Consider the following 22,750-nt stretch of genomic DNA (forward strand, 5'->3'; position numbering starts at 1 on the left):
GCACACGTCGAATATGTTATGGGTAAGTTGTGTATACGTTAAGAGAACGCTGAAAAAAGATGAAGTATGCTGTCATATTACGTGGTACGTCAAGTACGTCGTGAAATTTCAAGCATACTGAAAATTTTACGTCGTACTCGCTGTATGGCTCACATGTTCCGCTACGCTGGGAATAAGTTGTAGGCACGATATGCGATTGTTGACACACGTCGACACAAGTTCCTTATAAGTTACTCATAAGTCGAAACACGTCGAGGTTATGTTTAGCATACCCGATACTTATTTTCTCCATCAAGGCACATTTACTTTTTTTCTCCTTGGCTCTCTGAAGGCACGTGACGAAATATCTGAAGTTGTTGTTGTTTTTTTTGTTTGTTTTTAGTCTTTCACGAATTTTTAAATGTAGTCGGAAATTTGCTTTTAAGTTTCGACGTCGACATGACAATATCCTCAAATAGAAAATATTCACAGAGGAGGAACTAAGAATAAGACATAAGCACACTGAAGAGGCAATCGGACGTGACGTAACGGCACGTGACGAAATATCGGAAGTTATTGTTGTTGTTGTTGTTTTTTTAATGCTGCCAATACGCCATTATACGGGAGCTGTAAATTAGAAACACATTCAGGAAGTTCTGTGGTCGTCTGAAAGACGTCAATCAAATATGTCTACATACATCAATATGCGTTGGAGGTACGTTACACATAGGTTCAAAGCACGTCACTCATAGGTTAGAAATAAGTTTTGGGTAAGCTAAGCATTACCTCGACGTGTTTCGACTTATGAGTAACTTAAAAGTAACGTGCCGCGCCGTGTGTCAACGATCGCATAACGTGCCTTGACATATGTCAACGATAGTGTAACATGCCTACAACACGTTACTCATAGGTTATAAATAAGTTTTGGGTTCGCTAATCATGACCTCAAGCTGTTTCGACTTATGAGTAACTTACAAGAAACGTGTGTCGACGTGTGTCAACGATCACATAACGTGCCTACAACTTATGGCCAGCGTCGCGGAACATGTGAGTCATACGCTGGCATACGTCATAAAATTTCAAGCATGGTAAAATTTGAGGACAACCGCAAAGTTCAACGATGAAAGCCAGCGTACTACGACGTATGGCAGTGTTTTTCAGCATGCTCTTAATGTTATCAAAACTTACCCATAACGTATTCGACGTGTGCCAGCGTTTTAGCCAAATTTTTCATAAGTCGTCATATGCTGGCCAAATCGTCAAGGTGTGACAGTGCCTTAAGAGAGGGGATCTATTATTTGCCCTTCTCAAAGCATCACATTTTAAAATCCCATTAGACATGGGGATGGGGCTAATCTGAACATGCTTTACAGTTTACACCAAAGTGGTCAACGATTGACCATATCCTCGCTCTTCGGGTCCTCACTGAACGCAGATGAGAGTTTCGGCAGGGGCTGCTTGCAGTCTATGATGATCTCTGTAAAGCGTTAGATTCAGTGAATCGGGATGCCCTCTGGAGGATTCCAGGTCTTCGTGGAGTGCCACCAAAACTGATCGATCTGATGTCTGAACTCTATTCTGCTAATGAGAGTGCTGAGATGTGGTGGTACCATCTCTGACTTATTTCCAGTTGTTACTGGAGTTCTTCAGCGGTGTGTACTGGCCTCAACTCTATTGAGAACTTGTATGAACTGGATTCTCGGGAGGATGTAAGAGAGATCAAGCTGCGGTGCATCGTTTGGGAATGTTCAGATATTTGACCTTGATTTCACAGATGATGCAGTCATCTTTGCGGAGAATTTAGATATCCTTTCGGGGGCCCTCGAGGTGCTGAATGAGGAGTCGGAGCTACTGGGATAACGGGTTCCCTGGGTCAAAACTAAGAACCAGGCTTTCAATGACATCTTTGATGCTGCTGTCCTGTCTGTGCCTGTTTCTGGTGAGCATGTTGAGGTCGTGGAGAGATTCACTTACCTTGGCACTGATATTCACGTCTCTGCTCGCAGTGAGTCAGAGGTCAAGAGACGTCTCGGTCGGGCATGGGGAGTCATGGATTCACTGGATAATTGGGTGTGCTGCTGCCGGTACCTGTGCGGAGGATGAAAGTCCGAGTCTGCAGGTCCTTGGTTCTTCCAGTCTTGCTCTATGGTTGTGAAACTTGGACTCTGACCAAGGATCTAAGTCGGATACTTTATTCCTTTGGTACCAGCTCTTTTCGGAGAATTCTTGGCTATCGCTGGTCGGACTTTGTGTCCAATGAGCGGTTGCTGAGAGTGACTCAAATGAGATTTGTTGCCTGCACAGTCCGTGAGCGTCAGCTGCGGCTGTATGGACATGTGGCTCATTTTCTTGACACTGATCCTGCTCACCAGATTCTCTCAGCGAGGGAGTAGCCTGAGTGGAGGAGGCCAATGGGCCGACCACGTGCCTCTTGGTTGCAGCAGGTTGGTCGGCATCTCAAGGAGATGGGGATGGGCCCGGCATCTGCCTGTGGAATGGCAAGACGGTGGACCCTGGAGTACCGGTGGAAAGTGAATGCAGCGACGAGCTGCTCTGGTGCATGTTCCAATACCTGACCTGACCTGAACATGCATTGAAGGAAATAACTGTCTGAGGACGTGGATGTGTGGATGCGTTAATCAGATCGGATTCTGAAATCCGTAACAATATATATATATATATATATATATATATATATATATATATATATATATATATATATATATATATATATATATATATATATATATATATATGCAGGGTGTGCTTTCATATTGTGTAAACATGTGAACCGTACTTCCCCATTAACTCAAATCGCTCACCTGCATTTGATTTTGCATGTATTTTTTTTCCATTTATTTATATTTTTCATTTACAGATGCTTTCTGATGGTTCTGTAATTTTTCCTGGTGTATCCGCATTAATGTGAGTCAGCACACAAAATTTCTTTGTTTCCCGACTGTCTCAGGTCACTCACCTGCATTTGAAAAATTTATTTATATTTTCATTAATGGATGTTGTCCAATGATTCTGTGATCTTTTCTGGTGAAATCGCTTCAATGTTCATCAGCACACAAAATTTCAGCTTTCTACATCACCCAGAAGTCGCCGATCTTTAATTTCAGTGAATTAGTCAGTGGTGAGAAAGAGCTGCATATATATATATATATATATATATATATATATATATATATATATATATATATATATATATATATATACATATATACACACATATATATGAGGCCCCACGAGGAGGAGTGATGTAAGCGACATTTTTTAATGCGATATTGATGAGAGGCTCGGATGATAGGGTAAGGGTTAAAATAGTGCTACATGGCATTAACTCCAAAATAGCTGATGTGTCCCTTACATCACTCCTCCTCACGGCACCTTTTATTTATATATATATATATATATATATATATATATATATATATATATATATATATATATATATATATATATATATAAATTCAGTGTCCCAACGGGCCTTGAACTCAGGACTTTTTGGGTCCCAAGCCACTGCACCAACACCAGGCTTGCTATATATATATATATATATATATATATATATATATATATATATATATATATATATATATATATATATATATATATATATATATATATATATATATATATATATATATATATATATATATATATATATATATATATATATATATATATATATATATATATATATATATATATATATATATATATATATATATATATATATATATATATATATATATATATATACACATATCTGTGGCAATAGTATTCCTCCATTTATTCTCATGATTATGGGTTGCTGTTTCAATTTCATTTCCTGTTGATTTGTCATTATTTGTATTCTTGTAATTAATGTCGAAGTGCACCACTTCGTTTTCATTTCCTGGTCCAACATTTAATTGAACTCCAAGCTTTTCCCTAAACCAGAGGTAATGTAAAAAAGTACATGTACATAAATCTTTATTTCTTCTTAAATAGGACATTATAGCACTTTGGCAAAAATAAAGATATAAGTAAACCATAGTTGATGACAATGATAGCAAATATTACAGTAGCCACAGTAAATTTTCCTTGTGTGGTGATGTAGGCAGGAATGAAGGCAACAGTTACTAAAATACAGAAATACATGTAGAAAGTGATGAACTTTGGTTCACTAAGAGATGGTAAATAAGATTGTGCTTGGGAGGCCAGTGAGCAGCAAATGATGAAAAGAATCACCAAGTAGGCCAAAGCACATATCGACCAGGCAATTGATGAATCCACACATTCCAAAATAACGTTTCCTGGACGATCATTTGTATTGTAATTTATATGGGAAAATCCGATCAGAGACCAAACCACATCAAAAGTTAATTGTGGTGTTAAAATCAAATAAATCACAGTGTTTTCATTGATAAGCCTTCTGGTTTTAATCAACAGTTTGCCTGAAAACATTTTAAATAGTTATGATTGCAAATTATCAGTTTGACGAAAATAATGCACTTTTGATGTAGATTTCACCAAATGAATCACGATTCAAAAACTCTGTGTTATGCAACTTTAAATATCTGTGGAGACTTCAATTACTACCATGCCGATTGGCTGGAAGTCAATTCCGAAACTCACCTCCATGGTGTTTGAGGCAAGTCCTTTTGTGATGCAGCTCACATACATCACTATCTGTTTTACTAATTACATATGTTTCACTCCGAAAAGGAAAAGTGGAAGACTCCTGGTGACCCTCCTCAGCCTGATGAATTCCAAAAAGCAGGATATCATCCACAACTGTAAGCTGAATGTTCACCTTCATTCCTTTATCCCTCTATTTGATCAACTCTGGAATAGTCTCCTCGTCTGTTCTTTTGTACCCCACCTTCAAGTCCTTCAGAAGTGCAACCAATCATGATCTCCTGCTTGCTCCCTCATCTTTGTCTGCTCTCTTCTTCAACTTGTGTGGGATGCAATTGTATCCTATTACCCTTTGATCTTTGGCAGTCTGTTAAAATGCTGTTCTGAATAACAGCTCCACTGTTAGCCTATGTTTATGTGTACAGAAAAACTGTTGTGTTTCAGTGTACTTACTCATGCCTGTTTAAGTCAAGAAAAGTAACAATTCTGTCATGATCATTCACACGATGTGACATATCTCTGATGTACTGTGACTCACTCACTCCATAAAATTATTTGCAATAAATTAAATTTTGGAGAGAGATGGCTTGGTTTTTTTTCGTTTTTTGAATATATTGTCGAGGCTCGTACGAGAGCGAACACACAACGCACAACAAGGGGTGGGGGGGGGGGAAAATCAAGAGGGGTAGGATCGGGAAAGACAAAACATTGGAGAAGAGAGACATTTGGAGATCTGAGGAAAGGAGAGGGATGGGTGGGGAACACGGGGTAAACAAGATGGACGCCACAGGGACTTTCAGGACCTTACACGACAGGGAAATTTCGGGAAGGAAAGCAGGGAATTTGAAGGAGGTGGGATGGAGTGGTTTAACAGGGGTAGAAAAGATGGTGGTTTTGAAAGGGGAAGATAAGAGGTGGTGTTGAACAGCTTTTTTGAAGACCTGGAGGGAAGAGTCTGATTGACTGAGGTGTGGGAGTTTGTTCCAAAGGCAGGAAAAAAGAGGAAGGAAAGAGTGAAGGTGAGCAGTGATTCGTCATTTTGGTAGATTTATCGGGGGGGGGGGATTCTGACAGACCTTGAGTAGCATGTGGAAATATGGGGGGGGTGAGGGGGACATATCACAGACAGAGCAGGAAAGGGGAGGGGGGCGAGACCAGAGAGGAGATTGTGGAAGACAAAAATGCCACCGACCTGCCTGCGGTGAGAGAGTGAGAGGGCCACACAGCGGGAGATACCAATGATCCGAAATGCCTTGGTTTCCACAGCGTGAAGCCGACAAAGGTGAGAGGCAGGAGCACCAGCCCAGAGATAGATTAATACTCCATCAGGCTGCAGTTAAAAGCTTTGTATGTGGTTGGGAGCTCAGGTGGGCTGAGGAAGGACTTTGATCAACAGACGATGCCCAGTCCAAATGGCTTTGGAGACCAGAGACCCAAAAGCTTGAATGAAATGCCCTCAAATGTTGAGAAAGTAGATGGGGTATTTTCGAGATGGTCCTTTCGGAGAGACAAAATGAGAGTGTGAGATTTGTCAGGATTGAAAGACTTATTCCATGTGTTGGCCCAGTTTCTGATTTTATCCAGATCTGTAGAGAGCAATGAAGGTGCTGCTTGCTGATCTGAGGGATGGCAGATGGTACGGTAGAGGGTGGAATAATCACAAAAGAGATAAAGAGCATTTTCCAGAGTTGGAGCGATCATTCCTGAAAACCACCAAAAGAACATGGCCCAGAAGACTGCCTTGAGGACCTCCAGCCTTGACAAGAAGAGGGGATGCGAGAACTCCATTTAGGACCACAGGTTGGCTGTGACAGGTGAGCAAGTCTGCAAGCCATGAGTGGCGATGGCCTTGGATACCAAAGGAAGAGAGTTTGGTGAGCAGCACAGGGTGCCAGACTTAATGGAAATCATGTGGTATGTCTCGGGAGATTGCTCTGATTTCATGTCTGGCATTGAGGAGATCCATCCGTTGTTGGGAGAGCACAGGTAGCATATTCAGGTCAGAGTGATCTGGCCTGAATCCAAATTGACGATCGCAAATCAAGCCATTGGAGAATAGGAAGGATTTAATGTCTGAAGCGATGATGGATTCCATAACCTTGCTGATGTTTGTGAGAATGTTGATTTGTTTGTCGTTGCAGGGATCTGTTTTTGCCCCATTTTTATGCAGATTGGTAATGTTTGCTGACTTCCAAGCAGAAGGCAGAGGACCTTGAGCAAATGAGAGGGTGAGAAGAACAGAGAGAGTGTGAGAGAGAGCAGTAATGGAGGTTTTTAGGAAATGTGGGTTGATGCAAGCTTGTAGAACACGTAGAAGCTTTTTAGGACAGGTGGAACATAGCTTGTACAAGATAATGAAAAATTTTGTCTCCTACGCTTCACTTCATAAGTGGTGAGGTCCAATGGCACCAACCTTCTTCCCTGCCTTGACCATGAAACTCCTTCAACTCCATCTGTCCTCAGCCAACTACCTCCACTCTCCAACCTCCCATACCTTATGGATATCCCTCTTCACACAATCCTCCCATCTCAACATCAGTCCACCTCTTCTCCTCCGAACATGCTCCCTCAATCTTTCCGCTCTCCTTGCCATTCTCTCTTCGCCCGTCTGCTCCAAGTGTACAGCCCATCTTAGCCGGCATTTCACCAATCTTCCTGTCAAGCTCATACGCACACCAATCTTCTCACTCAGTTCATCCATCCTCCTTCTATCCACCCTCTTCACTGCCACAATCCTCTTAACCCAGTGGTTCTCGAAAACCTGCAGCCTCTGATGCTGTCTGTCAATACCACTGTCGCCAGGTCACAAAGGTAGGTCGACATAACACACGACATCAGAAACTTTCCATTCAATTTTCCTGATGTCTTTTGGCCTGCCATTACTCCCTCCACCCTCCTCCACACATGTACACCCATCAGAATCATCCTCTGCACCTCTACCTCGGTCTTACCATCCCGAGTAACTGTTCGTCCCACACACTCAAACCTATTTCCCTGCCTCCTTTTCTTCCCCTATAAGTATACAATCATTTCTTTTCTCTGGTGCCCTACCCACATCACCTCAGCCTTCAATCCACTCATCTTCAGCACATGCTTCCCAAATGCCTCCTTCCACTCCCACAGTACATCCTGCATCTCCTGCCCACTCTGCAGCACAACAGCCAGGTTGTCCACATTCACTATCCTCCCCCACTACCCCTCAAGCTTACTTTCCTGCTTACCATCTTCATCACCATGATAAACAAGAGTGGGCTGAGAGAGCTCCCCTGCCTCAAATCGATGTTCATGCTGAACTCCGCAGACACCGTAGGACCAACCAAAACTCTTCCCTTCATTCCCTTGTACATCTCTTCCACCAACCTCACTTCAGCAATCCCATCCATCTCAGTGTAGCCATCACCATCTCTCTCGGGACAGTGTTGTAGTCATTCTGCAGGTCCACAAATCTCATCTTCTTCTCTTCTCAACTAGCTGTCTCAGCACAAACATCCCATCCATCATCTCCCTATCTTTCCTAAACCCTTGCTGCTCTTCACCAATCTCCATCTCCACACTCTTCTTTATCCTCCTGTCCTCAACTCTACAGCACCTTCATGACATGACAGGAGTGTAAGGCCCCTGTACTTCCACGGATCTTGAACATCGCTCTTCTCCTTCCATATCGGGACAATTAACCCTGTCATACAACCTTCCAGAAATGAACCCTTGCTCATGTTTATTTTCAACAGCCTTTTCATGCACTGACTCCGACTTCTTCCACGGCAATTACCATCTATGTACACACCTCATCAATGCCTGGTGCTCTTCCCTTATTCATCATTTTCAATGTCGTCCACACTTCCTTCTATGTGATCTCCACTAACTCCACTTTCGCCTCCACAAAACATGGTAGCTCCAGTTCACTGTTGCTTCCTTCCCAGTCCAACAGTTCTTTGAAATATCCTTCCTTCAACATGGCCCCCCTCTCTGTCACCAGCCACCCACCAGCCAACACCGTCTTTAATCATTGCCTCCCTTCATGTCCTTACCCTCCCCATCCCTGTCATGAGCCAATTTATGTATCATCTTCCTCCCACTGTCCTCTTCCATCTTGTTGTACACTTCTTCTTCCATATCATTCCTTGCCTTATCCACAGCTCTCTGTGCTGCTTTCTTCTTCTGCCCATGCAGGTGGAGCAACTCCACATCCGGCTGCCCCCACCCCCCCTAATCCTTGATCTTCTCCATCCTCTTCCAAACCTCCTTCTTTTCACCAATTGCCTACCTCGTCCATGCACCATACCTCGTTTCTATTCCTTGATGATGCACCCTTTCCTGTTCCCTAAATCCAGATGTGCAAAGCTGATACAGATATACCCAAGAAGTCTCAAAGCTGTAATCCCTGCTAAAGACGCCTCCACAAATAGTCCGGCAGGCAAGGGGAGTGACCCCTAATTCTCTGATATTTTTTTCTCTGCTGATTATTCATCTTTTGGGTGTATGTAGTGAGATCTAGGGTGGTGTGTAACTGTCACCCTTGAGCAATTTTAAGTATTCAAGATGTCGAACAAGATGGCTGCTGCGAAGGACTAAAATTCGAAAATTCCTATTATTTTAATGCTTTCTGCCATAAAGCAATGATATTTTGGCCAATATATATGTTTTTGTGTCAAATGGATTTAATATAAAGGGATTGAGAAGTATTGGATGTACTGTTGCAATGGTAATTAAGCAATTTGACTACCATAAAGGTTGTAAAAATGACAAAACTGCCATAACGTCCAAGATAATATGAATAGAACATTCTTTGTATTTCCAAGCTATATAACATCGACTACAATAAATTCGATAAAAAGGATGAATGAGTTAAAGATTTTCTGTTGCCATGGTAACCACCTTAAATAGCTTCCAAAACGAACGCTTTGATGGCTGAAACTGAACAACAAAGATGAACAATAAAGAGCAGTATGATTTCTTCCTGGATATTATCATTTCGGGCTATACAAGATGACCACAGGAAATGCTATCAAATTGAACACAGAGATTGCAAAGAATATCAAAAATGGAATTGCATCGAGAATACCATAGATTACATGAAGGTGACAACTACCATTAAAGAAACAACGTGAGCACACACGAATCTTCATGTAAGAAAACAATCTATCTTCAGCTGTCAGAGCATTCAAGATGTATCTACATGTATCTTAGCCCTCATTATCTGCACAGGTTCAAGATTTAGCTTGCAGGCATTTCAGTTTAGAGTGGTGTCACAAAATTAATGTTCTGACACAATGGGTCATTTGGTATTTGCAGATGGATACAGATGTGTATACATCCCCGGGTTTAGTTGAGAGACATCGAGTCTTTTTCGTCATCGTTGTTTGCCTATGGAACCTGCTTTGTTCTTTCGTTGAAACAACCCTGGCCACCCTGACATAGACAGAACCCTGACATAGCAGACAAGGTTTGCACTGTTGCAACCACATCTTTGTGTCTTGCATGGGATCTCACGACTGCAAGAACATCTGACGAATTTCACAAAATCATCTGTTGCCAGGGGGATGTCACTGGAAAGAGTTGTTGGGAAAGTGTTTTGGAGCCATCTTCCCGTGACCATCCAAATGCTGTTGGTTGTCTGGTTGCAGTACATTCCTCCAGACTGCCACGTGAAGGTGAGCGCCCGCCACATTTTCCTTGAATGCCTCATTTGTTGGAGGCAAGGTAGCCAGCTTTGGTGCACCAGCCAAACTCCGGCCCACTTTGCTTACCCACATTTTCTGGAATGCCTCTGTCAATGACGTACATTTAGTCTGGCCATAGCAGGCCAGAATGAATGGTGTTGCCTGTGAGGTGACCTCCGACAGAACGTGACTTGTGTCACCAATATAGCTTAGGGCATGAACGCCAGCTCTCCGGACTCTGAGTGCCACACCCTTTCCAATTCCGAAGTATGTTTCCAGTGTATCGCAACCAGTGAGTCCATGAGTTGCTAATAGGTCTGGGATGATTTCACGATGCTGGTCAATGGTGGCATTGATATCAATCACTGGACGACCATGAATTGGCGAAACCATCAAGACAGAGGTTGAAGCTGGTTTGCCACCTTGACAACAGAAGTGAAGCAGAACAACAAAGATGTCAGTGTAGTCTGCAACCACAAGCATTTTCTTAGCCTTAACCTCTGCCACTTGCTGAACAATCATGGTATCCGCCTCCTCCTGCGTTGTTTCCATGTCCTGACGCTTGATGCTGACACCACTATTAATCTCCACTGACACAGGGTCACTTCCAGTGAGAATAACCTCATGCAGTCCTTGTGATAACGTGCGTCAACTGCATGCAAGTCACTGATGGCACCTTCAATGCGACTTTGGACTTCATTTGCCCAGTGGTCCTAACAAGAATTACATTTTTCAAGAAGATATTCTTTGTAGGGCTTACCACCATACTCAGTATGAGTTGAACGACACAGGAAGGCTGGTCTCCATCTTTGAGGATTCTTTGGATCCTTGTTTATTTCACAGGCTTTGCCACAGTACAGGCAATGAAGCTTGAAGTCAAACACTGACGATGACCGTGGTAATCCTTTGGTTGGAGGGGCACCCTCATTATTCTTATAATTGGCGAGGTTGGTTTTTGATGACACGCAGTTTCTGTGGTAGTAAATGGTTTCAAGACACGCAGTTTCTGTGGTAGTAAATCTTCAAGTTATCATTTTCAGCAAGCTGTGTTTCAAGTTATACATGCAAGGTGTCCCCATAAACTTTGCTCCCATTGATAATCGTTTCTATTCGTGCCACACCAGTAGTCTCTGAGAGCGATGTCTTCTCATCACACTCAGTGCCATACCGGAACTAAAATAGTCTAGAAGCCAAAATCTGTAGCTAGCCTAGAAAATAGGTTCGCTGCTGATTTCATGTTAGAATGGTGCAACTGGTGTTTTTGAAGAGTCCAGGCATGACCAAGTCTCGTTCCACTTGTTGCCAAGTCTGCATCTGAATATTATGGCCGCCATGACAGTAATCAAAATGGCCGCCATCAGATTTAGTCTTTTTCTTACTGCAAATTGTACTAGCCAGAAATTTGTCATAATTGTGAAATACTATGTAATCTGACACGAGGAATACTATTTTGTGCTTTATTTTTGTACTGGATCACAACTTTTCACATAATTGACAACTTAAAAACGAAATTGAAAATGCACATACGAGCAACAAATGTGAAAAAGAAAATGTTTAGCACTATTGATGGAGATGGGTTTACAGTCAGTCAAAGGTTATTTCAACAGCTGTCAGATTCTTTCTAACACAAAATTACGTTGCTTTGCAGAAGAGAAAAGTGTTGTGAGAACACCCAAGTACAATTTTCAGAGCTATTGATCGGCTTGTACACTGAACGGGTTCCTACAAAGGGCTTTGCATCCACATGCTTTCGTGCAAGGCAGTCCATTCCGTGTACATTTGCACCGTCGAGTTGAGCATGACCCACGGCATTTGCATGTCGTCAGTTCTACACAGTAAGCAGTAATAGGCTGTGCAGTCATGAGTCGCAGCTGAAATGTCTCGTTGCCATCTTTGACGACCTGTTCCCACCCACAGTTCTCAGGTGCAGGTAGATGTGGTTCAGATTCCAAGGCTCTTCTCCACACAAAAGTCTGGTAGTGCGCTCACTTGATGTGTACAATCAGAGCATCGCGAGTTGGAGGCAGATTCTCAATAGCTTTGGTCAGACTGAGAAACAGATCACATCTTACTCGCTGAATTGAGTTATCTTGGCCATGAGGGTCATAAAGCCTGCAGACAAATGACTCAGCATCTGCAATCACACTCTCATCAGGAATTTCCTCTTTGCCTAGGTTATTCAACAGGTGGGAGTTGTTTTGAAAGACAGCCCATGCAGAGCGCTTCACAATTCCAGCAAACTGGCTTGTGCTGTCTGAACCTGTCACTGCATGAAATGCCAGAAGTGACTCCCTCTGCGAATCTGGGATATTGATGGAGTCAATGGGAATGTAGTGTTGCTTTTTTGGTGTCCCTGCATTCTTTGGGACATGGTATTTCTCTGAGGAACCTGATGTTGTGGGTATCTCTTCTGCATAAGTCACAGATTGTGGCTGAATCCTTGACTTCAGTCTGTCTATTTTTTGTGTGTGAGTAAAGTCACTATAGCAGAATTTGTGCCATTGAATCTTTTCGACGTGCTCCGGTACAGAATATTTTCTGATTCTTGAGAATGAGTCAACATATTTAGCGTCATTATATTTCTCTCTTTCTTTGCAACATTCAGCTACAGTTTTCACACCAACGATTGTAGTCTTTCGAAGTGGCATTGACTTGCTAGTTTTTGAACTGTCCTGGTAAATAAAGCATTTATTCCAGTCTACATGCTCTTCTTCTTCTCGATCCCTTGAACCCCCTGTGAGAAATCTTGCGGCTTTCATTTTTCAGTTAGTCCTGGGTAACAGAAAAACACACAGTTATGTAGTTTAGGTTCATTTTATAGCAAAGTTGTAAAATTCATTGATTGTGGTTTGTATAATCAGACATTCTAATTCGAGCCTGAACATTTCTTTAAAAATAATATAGTGAAAAACAAGTCATTATTTTTAGAAAATGGATGGAGCAATGTTTTTTTTCTATACTCCCATCAGCTCAGGCATGCTCAAAAACATGGAAATCGACCCTAATTTTGTAATTTCATGTCAATTTGCGGCTGAAATATGACGAAAAGTGTATTTAATGGCGACCATTTTGTAAACTGTCATGGCGGCCATACTATCCATATCCAGAGTTGGCAACAAGTTGATTCACGTTTCTGTGTGTCTGGACAGTCAATTTACACCTGTTGCACTATTCTAACACGGAATCAGCAGGGTTGTACACTATTCTGCATTGGGACGCAATAAAAGACGCAGCCCTGCTCCATGGTTTAGCTCGAGATTAACACAGAGAAAGAAAATATTGATTAAGTATTAATGTTGACAACTTTAGGGAGAGAAAGAATGCTCTGTACACGTCACATAATGTCATTCCAACTTTAGACTCCTTTTGTCATCAGAAAATCTGAAACGTAATGGTAATCAATGTGATGTTAGTAGAAAAATCATGTTTATCAAAACGTTACAGTACCCATTATGGTAGCATCTTTGTGGTCATCAAGGCAACATCAAACAGTTTATTTATCATATCCATCCCATCATGATCTAAGGGTTAGAACATTTATCTAAGGCCAAAAATGTACGGTTTTATGTTATATATCTTTTACACTTATTTCAAACATCCGAATGGTCATTTTAGATGGTTACCATGGCAACAGAAAATCGTAACTCATTAAACCTATTTTATCCAATACATTGTGGTCATTAGCATATCCCTATAAAATAAAAACAATGCTCAAATAATCATTTTCTTGAAATTTATGGCAGTTTTGCCATTTTTACCACCTTTTACCGACTTAGTGGTAGCCATATTGCTAGTTACCACCGCAACGGTACATCCAATACTTCTCAAACCCTTTCTATCGAAATTATTGGATCCCAAACCATAGATCTTGGCATAAAAATCATTTATCTATTGCAGAAAACATTGGAACAAGCCGGTAGGCAACATGGGTGGTTGCGACATAATTGCATACTCGTCATACAGTTTTTGACGGATCGGGCTGAATGTTTTTTTTCAAAGAGGTTGATTATAGTGTGCATAAAAGCCTGGAAGCCCATTTTTGATTTTGGAAAAAATAATTTTTCTATGATTTTTCAAACATTTCAAAGTCCCATTGCTCGGCAACGATGATGTCCATAGCAAGGTTGCTCAAATGGATAGAACTAGATCCTGGTCTGAACCTACCTGTCAAGTTTCATCAAAATAGGTTGACTCCTCTGGTCTCCAGAGCTGTCCATTACATACACACAAACAACAACAAAAAAATGACGGTAAATAGACACCTGATTTTTGAAGGACTACCATTTGAAAAATAAAACCTAAATCAAAAATCGGCTCAAGTAAAATTTTCTAAATATCTCGAAGTGTTTAATTCCGAAGTCTCGTTTCTCCACATTCGAAACTGTAGGACAAGTATTGAAAATACCAGACGTGATTTTTCGGCCGCTGCATAGCAACGGGTGGTTGCTTAGCAACGAAACTCAAACGTGCGTACTCCCAGTCCAGATGGCACTTGTTCGCCAAGTTTCATCGAAATCGGTTTGCTGGTTTGTGCTGTGGAGCCTCGCGTTGCAGACGCGCACACACACACACACACACACACACACACACACAAACACACACACACACACACACACACACACACACACACACACACACACACACACACACACACACACACACACACACACACACACACACACACACACACAGATGGAAAACCCGTCAATAAGTGTACACCAGCGACCACCCACTAATGGGAATTTTCGAATTTTGGACTTCTCGGCAGCCATCTTGGACGCCATCTTGAAAATTTAAAATTGCTCAAGGGTGAGCGGACCACACCACACAAGATCTCATTACATTCACCCCAGTGATAAATAATCAGCAGAGAAAAAAGCTATATCAGACATTTTGGGGTTAGGGGGAAATTTGGCCTTTGGCTGCCGGACTAAAAGTATTGACTCAGGTTGTTGAATATTTATTAATGCAAGACATTTCAGCTTTTCATTTTTTAATTAATTTCTAAAAATTTCTAAAAATATGTTTTCACTTTGTCATTGTGAGGTATTTTTTGAAGATCGGTCTCAATTTTTTCTTTTTTATTTAATCCATTTTAATTTCAGGCTGAAACACAACAAAATGTGAAAAATTGAGGGGTATGAATACTTTCTGAAGGCACTGTATCTCTTTTACAGTTTCACATTGCTGAGTAAACAACAAATCATTGTCTCAATCATTCCGAGTGCTTTAGTTTACCTCCAGATTTAATGCAGAGCTGCAAGACGATGCTAATCAAGCATGATATTGTCAATGTAAGACTGAATGATGCCAATACTTTTTGCGTTTGACATGTTGATTTTATTGGCCGACCAGCAAATGTCCAACAGCTGGAAAAAGAGGCACACACAGCCATCAACAGGACGCCAAACATCCAAGAATTGTCATTTGGCTGTTTATGGGACCAAAACAGTGTTATCATCATGGTCAGTGTGAAAACAATTCCAAGCACACATAAAGCCAACAAGGGAACAGCAATTGGATCAGAAAATGCAAGGAACTCTTCAGGAAGTGAAATGCAATCATCTCGTTGTGAAGTTGAACCAAAATATTTCTGGCATCGAAAACAGTCCTGTGATTCTGAATAAAATGAAAAAGCTGAAAAACTGCACAAGGTAATACATAAAACTAAAATTAAAAGCAAAAATTTGCAAGTTTTCATCCATTCTGTCTGCAGTCTGTGGCTGCTGGTTGCATCACTGCTGGGGACATTGCTATGACTTGAATGTCGGTCTCCTGTCATTACTGGTAGAATAAGGAATTTGGTCAGGGTGCCAGAGATCGCTCACCGACTCTTCTCGAAGGACTTTGTGGGATCTTTAACATCTACAAACTAATGAATGCAGAGGGGACACCCAGTTTAATCTCAATCTGAGGAAAAGCACAGAAATTTATGCCTTGCCATGTTTGCAAGCCACCAGAATGACAGTTTATAACTGGGCCGACATAAATAAAACTTTTATTCAAAAAAAACTTCAGACACATTTTAAAGATAGTGTGTGCAGCTATTGTGTGCAGCTTGTCGCTGCTGGTCGCATCATTTTTCTGGGAATGAAGCTGTTCCGCTGAAGCCGTGCCCTCTATTACTAGTACACTGGTATTCATTTTGACAACCTTGGAAGGATGACAGGCTGTCAACACTACTGGTTGCAAATTCAACAACTAATGAGGGCTCAAACTGAAGATGCTTAAATCTTAAGCCAGACACCTTATAACAGGCTTATTTTAAAGAAAAAAAAATCTGGGAAAAATATCGCGGAAAAAAAATTTTACACCCATAAGTACCGATAACCTTTCCGTTTTTATGTCTTAAATATGTCAGACCAATGCATTGTGCCATATTGGATAAAACATAAAACATCATACTCCAACATAACATATATCGACATACAAATACACAAAATAAACAAGAAAAAGAGCAATCAGGGATTGCGGCCCCTTACCAGGACTTGTTTTGTGTGGTGTTTGGGTAGTTTTGTGTGATATATTTTGTGTGGTGTTTGGATAGTTTTGTGTGATATATTTTGTGTGGTGTTTGTGTTCAGGTGTGTTACATAATTAATGAGACATAAGTGGAACTGGCACTTTATAATTGCTGGCAGTGATGACTGGGTACCAAGACGTCCCTCTTTGATGCAATCCCGCTTTGATTGGACAGTTGACCCTGACCCGTGATGTTTTTTTTTATTATTATTCAATTGAATTTACAGTGGGATTGAAACAAATTCAATGAAAATCAAATGGAAGACCAAATAGGAACAGTCCTGCATTGGAGTTATCAGAGCGAATCCAAATAGGCAAAAAGCAAATATGAAGTCATCAGGAGGAACCTGTATCGGATTCACATTTTCGCTGCAACTGCTCTACCCTCAAACCCATCCACGCACTGTCAAGTGAGACTGGTTGAAAAAAACAAAAAGACAAACAAACAAAAAAAATTACCAATAAAAATTAAATAATTCTGGCTGCCAGACGATACATCTGATCAAGTTGAAATTTAAAACTTGTATTCTACATCACCACTATATCATAATTTTGAAGTTTCAGATCGATTGATTGAGCATTTCCAGAGAAAACAATATTTAATATTTTTCTTCATCCCATATGGCTGCCAAACCATGTGACATCTCAATTATTCCTCAACAAAATTGTACACCCATGGCTTGATAACATCTTGGTGATTTCCCCTCAATCTTCCCAGCCGTTCTGGAGAAGATTTTTATGGGTTTTAAGGTAAATCCAATATGGCTGCCAAACAATGTGACCTTTGACATGATATATGTGAATCTTGAAGTTTCGCCTCGATCTTTTCAGCCACTTCAGAGAAGAACATTTTTGAATGTTTAAAAAAACATAAAAAACAATGTGGCTGCTGAATCACCTGACCAATGACATCATCAATTTTTTTTCTGCGAACCATTTTTTCCCTAGATGACCCTCAAAAATTTTCATACTGATCCGATGTACTACATATGCAATTATGACGTCATAATGAAGACACCTATGACATCCTAAAATCTCACTTATTCCCCATGAGGAGTACTTGGCGTGTGCCAATTTTCAATTTCTTCCTTGGTGTGGATTCAGAGATACAGAGGTCCAAAAATTTTCGTTTTTTTTCAAATGGATTCTGCACCATATGATCTATGATATCATAATTATCCCCCACCAACCAACGAAGTTGGCAGGGGATATAGAAATGGGTTCTGTCCGTCCGTCCGTCCGTCAGTCCGTCCGTTCATCACATTTTGTTTCCGGAGCTTAAATACAAATCCCCTCAAGATATATTTACTAAATTTGGTACACATATCAAGCCAGAGGTGACCTGCTGCCTTTTTATATTTTCTAATTGATAAGTCACATGGTTTGGCAGCCATGTTGGATTCAAGAAAAATTTTAAATAATGTTTTCTCTGGAATCACACAACCTAACGAAGCGAAAATTTGCAATTATCATCTACCATCATGTCAACATACATAGTAAAAATTATGACCACACAAGTCACATGGTTTGGTGACCATCTTGGATAGAAAAACACACCTCATCCGATGAACACGAAACATCACAAACATATTCCACTGGAGGATTGGAGGCAGAATGTAAATTTATGATGTCATAGGTCACATGGTTCATCAGCCATCTTGGATTGAAAATGAATAAATTTAAAAAATCTTCTTCTCCAGAACGGCTGGACAGATTGAGGCAAAATTTCACATACACTTTCCCCAAGACATCCTTTCAGAAGTTTGTTAATTTCTAAAGAATAGGTCACATGGTTTGGCGGCCATATTGAATTTACCCTAAAACCTTCAAACATCTTCTTCTCCAGAATGGCTGGTCAGATCAAGGGGAATCTTCACATACATATTGCACATGCTTAGGGAATATAAGTTTGTTAATCCGCATTTACTATGGTGGGGGATATCAAAGACTTTGTCTTCAACGAATGCTAGTTATAATTAAAACGTTGCATGTGAGGAGTCGCTCCTGTGGCAATAATTTTGCCTCAATCCAGACAAGTGATGTGAAGAAAAATACAAGAATTATCTGCAGACAAACTAACAAACAGACAAACAAACAGATAAACAGACCAAAATGCAATGCCCTCTACTTTGGCAGTGGTAATTATGGAGAAATATCCCCTTATTAAAGTTCTTTTTGTCGTGATACTTGCAATGAACTATTTAAGGACCAATTGTACATAACGTAAAATAAACTGGACATTAAATAATCAAAAAACAATTGAAGAAAAAAAAAAGCTTGTAAAGGAAATGTAAAAGTCGTTATTTACCATTTCAACAAACATCTCCAACATATTGTGGACACAGGTTTGCAGGACACAAATAAGTCTGAGTCGTGGCGGTTCGTGCATGTGTGTGAGTGTGCGTTGCGATGACCAGGGTAGAGTGAGATTGCGATGCGCCGACTATGGCAGACAGAGCGAACCAGTGCATTGAGAACAGCTTTAGGGTCCCCAGGGCAGTCAGGGCTAAAGAGCCACATGGCAGATATTCTGAGGCGACCTGGATGCAGCTATTGGGCCACATAAGATCTTGTGAGTTGGCACCATGACAGCCAATCGGGTATGTCCCCTGCATTCCAGCAGGCCCCACACCCCCATTCTGCTGCCTATCCAGATTTTCATTTAGTTGGCCCTTCAGACTGTCGCTTGGAGCATAGCTCTGCACTTAACATGGGGAAATCACTTTTACCTCCATGCACCCGGGGCAAACCACACATTTCCAAAAATGTCGATGGCACAATACACGGGAATGCTGCAATGATTGCAGGGGGCTGTATCACGTCCTGGTCCATATATCGGTCGTGTTCAGGTGGAGGGGAATGAACGGGGATGAGGGACATAAAATGCAGTACAGGGGTAGATGGTAATAAATTACAGTACAGGTAGACTTTCATACATACGAAAAGAAAAACAAGGACTTGGTGGGGCTTTAAACAATGAATTGGAATTTGGGAATTTGGCAGGCACTTATAAAGCCACGGATTTGGAGAAGGTTCCAGAATGCTGGTGTTATTCACACATGCCGAGAAACCATGGCATTATAACTGGCAGTAAAGAAACCATGGCAGAAAAGCAGGATTTGAAAATTGAGGATTTTCAAAAATTGAAAAATTGAGGGGGAAGGGGTGGGATGAGGGTGAGGGTGCACTGGAGGGGTGGGGGAATAAATGGGATTTGATGTGTGTGGAATATGAGAGTAGAGGATATATGGGGCTTCTAAGGCATCCATGCAAATTAATGGGGTAAAGGGGGAAAACTATTAATTAAACCCTGAAAACCCCTAAACAGGAGAATGATTCCCCCCCTCCCATACAAATGTATAGGCTAACCTTTCTGACTCAAGGCTATTTCAGTTAACACAGGAGAATGATTTTCTCCCTCTCCCATAAAAGCTCATGTTGAATTGAGACTGTGTCAAGACCTAAAAAAAACCCTAAACAGGAAACTAATTCTCCCTTCCCCCCCCGCCCCCCCCTATAGAAATGTATTGGGAAACCTTTCTGACTCGAGGTCATTCAGGACAAAACAGGAGAATGATTTTTCCCATACAAGCTCATGTTAAATTGTCTCAGGGTCCACAAAACCCAAACCCGCCCCCTCTGACTCTCGGCCCATCAGGTCAAAAGAAGGGATCGATCTCTGCCCCATTACTTTCTGATTTCCTTTATATTTTCACTCCACTCAAAGAGATGAGTATATTCACTTAATCAGAGAGACAGAAGGAGAGCCATCACCATCGAATGTATTCATTTTATCTATTGAAGCACCAAACGTTTGGTTTCGTAAAATGTTTTCAGAGCATTCGTGCTGCAAATTTTTTTCAAACCCTGACACGTTTTCCAGAATCAATGAGCTGTTTCAAAAACAGGAAACTCTTCCATTGATTGAAGCAAGGGTTATTTTCCAGGATTACGTAATGCCACTTCCTCGAAGTTGCTTTTAAAGTCGGCTCCTGGTCATAAACTTTGTCTGAAGGCTTTATAATTTGTCTCATCTTGTACTATTGAGAAACGATTGAAACATGAACTATTTTTCATCTGAAGAAGAAGAAAACTCATCACACTATCGATAAGTTTGTGTGTACATCCTCTGAGAATGACAGTGAAGCAACTGATTATTAATTAAATCATTGTACAACTAATAATTATGATTTGTCTTTTTTTTACAGCATATCTTCAGCGTTAAGGCCCAGTCACACCTTGGCGTTTTAGCCAGCAATGGCAACGTATCAAAATGTATGTAAAACGCTGGCTTACGTTGAACTTTTGTTGTCTTTAAAAAAGATTCAGACGTATTCATAACTAGTTGATCGTATGCAGAACATATTAGTGACGGACACAGAATGTTTCGTTCTCTTATAGATAACTTATACCAACGAATGCTTAGCCTGTTGTCAGCGTTCACAACCTATGCCCAACGACAGTCTAACTTATGCATAGTGCGCTGCAAGTATCGCCGACGATCATGTGTCATAGCCTATTAAAAGGCTGCCGCACAACGATTCAAATCATAACCGCCGGAGAAATGGAAGTGTCAACATCGCAGTCACACCTTGGCGATCTTGTCAGCGTATGCCGACCTCTGAAAAATGCATCTAAAACGCTGGCGCACGTCGAATACGGTATGGGTAAATCTGGTATGCGTGAATAGAATGCTAAAGTACGCTATCATACATCGTAGTAAGTGGAGTAGGTCTTGTAATTTTAAACGTGTGACAAATTTTACGACGTACTTGCCGTATCCCTCACACATTCCGCATGCGACGGGAATAAGTTGTACGCACGATATGCGAAAGTTGGCGCACGTCGACAAAAGTTACTTGTAAGCTACTCATAAGTCGAAACACGTCGAGCTAATGTCTGGCGTACCCGGAAGTTTATTCTAACTTATGAGTAACGTGGTTTGAACCAATTCCTTACGCATTTCCAACGCACATTGAGGTATGTTGACGTATTTGATTGAAGTCTTCCGGACGACTAAAGAACTAAATGAACGTGTTTCTAACTTAAAACTACCATATAATGGTATATTGGCAGCGTTTAGGCGAATTGATATATAAAAATGGGGTTCACACAGGAGGAACCCGACAGTGTTCCAGATACCATGTTTTTTTGTTTTTTTTTTCTTCGGCATGACGGTGATGTTGACACTTCGATTTCGAGTGCGTTTATGATTTAAATCGTTGAACGTCAACCTATTAGTTATATTATATTATAACCGCACTAGAAATCAAAGTGTCAACATCACCGTCATACCGAAGAAAAAAAACCCCCCAAAAAACAAAAAAACGAGGGAGTCTGGAAAACTGATGCTAAACATTACCTCGACATGTTTTGACTTATGAGTAACTTACAAGTAACATGTGTCGACGTGTGTCAACGATTGCATAACTACCTACAACTTACAGCGTAGCGGAACTTGTGAGTCATACGCTGGCAAAAGTCGGAAAATTTCAAGCATGCTAAAATTTGAGGACAACCCAAAGTCCAATGATGAAAGCCAGCGTACTACGACGCATGGCAGTGTTTTTCAGCGTGCTCTCAATGTTTCCAAAACTTACCCATAATGTATTGGACGTGCACCAGTGTTTTAGACAAATTTTTCAAAAATCGGCAGAAGCTGGCTAAAACGTCAAGGTGTGACTCGGCCTTTAATTACTGATGTTGAAATGAATGAACTGAATTACACTGTGAATGGATATAGATCAACGATTTTATTCAGGAGGTTTATTCCTTTCGGAATCAAACGAAAGATACCATTACCGACTGTGAAGCATAACTGACATTTCCTATAATATTAAAAGACCAAACTTCAAGGTTTGAAATATGCACGTGCATGTTTGTGTGTGTGTTTATATATATATATATATATATATATATATATATATATATATATATATATATATATATATATATATATA

The 22,750-nt window shown here is 40.8% G+C and overlaps 1 pseudogene; it reads right to left on the reverse strand.

Moving 5' to 3' along the window:
* Positions 1-9,883: 9,883 nt before the first annotated feature.
* Positions 9,884-19,622, reverse strand: LOC147034836 (uncharacterized; annotated as a pseudogene).
* Positions 19,623-22,750: the final 3,128 nt, after the last annotated feature.

This window comes from Eptatretus burgeri, chromosome 1, assembly GCF_056783735.1.
Source record: "Eptatretus burgeri isolate ZD-2024b chromosome 1, Ebu_testis_v1, whole genome shotgun sequence".
NCBI lineage: Eukaryota > Metazoa > Chordata > Myxini > Myxiniformes > Myxinidae > Eptatretus > Eptatretus burgeri.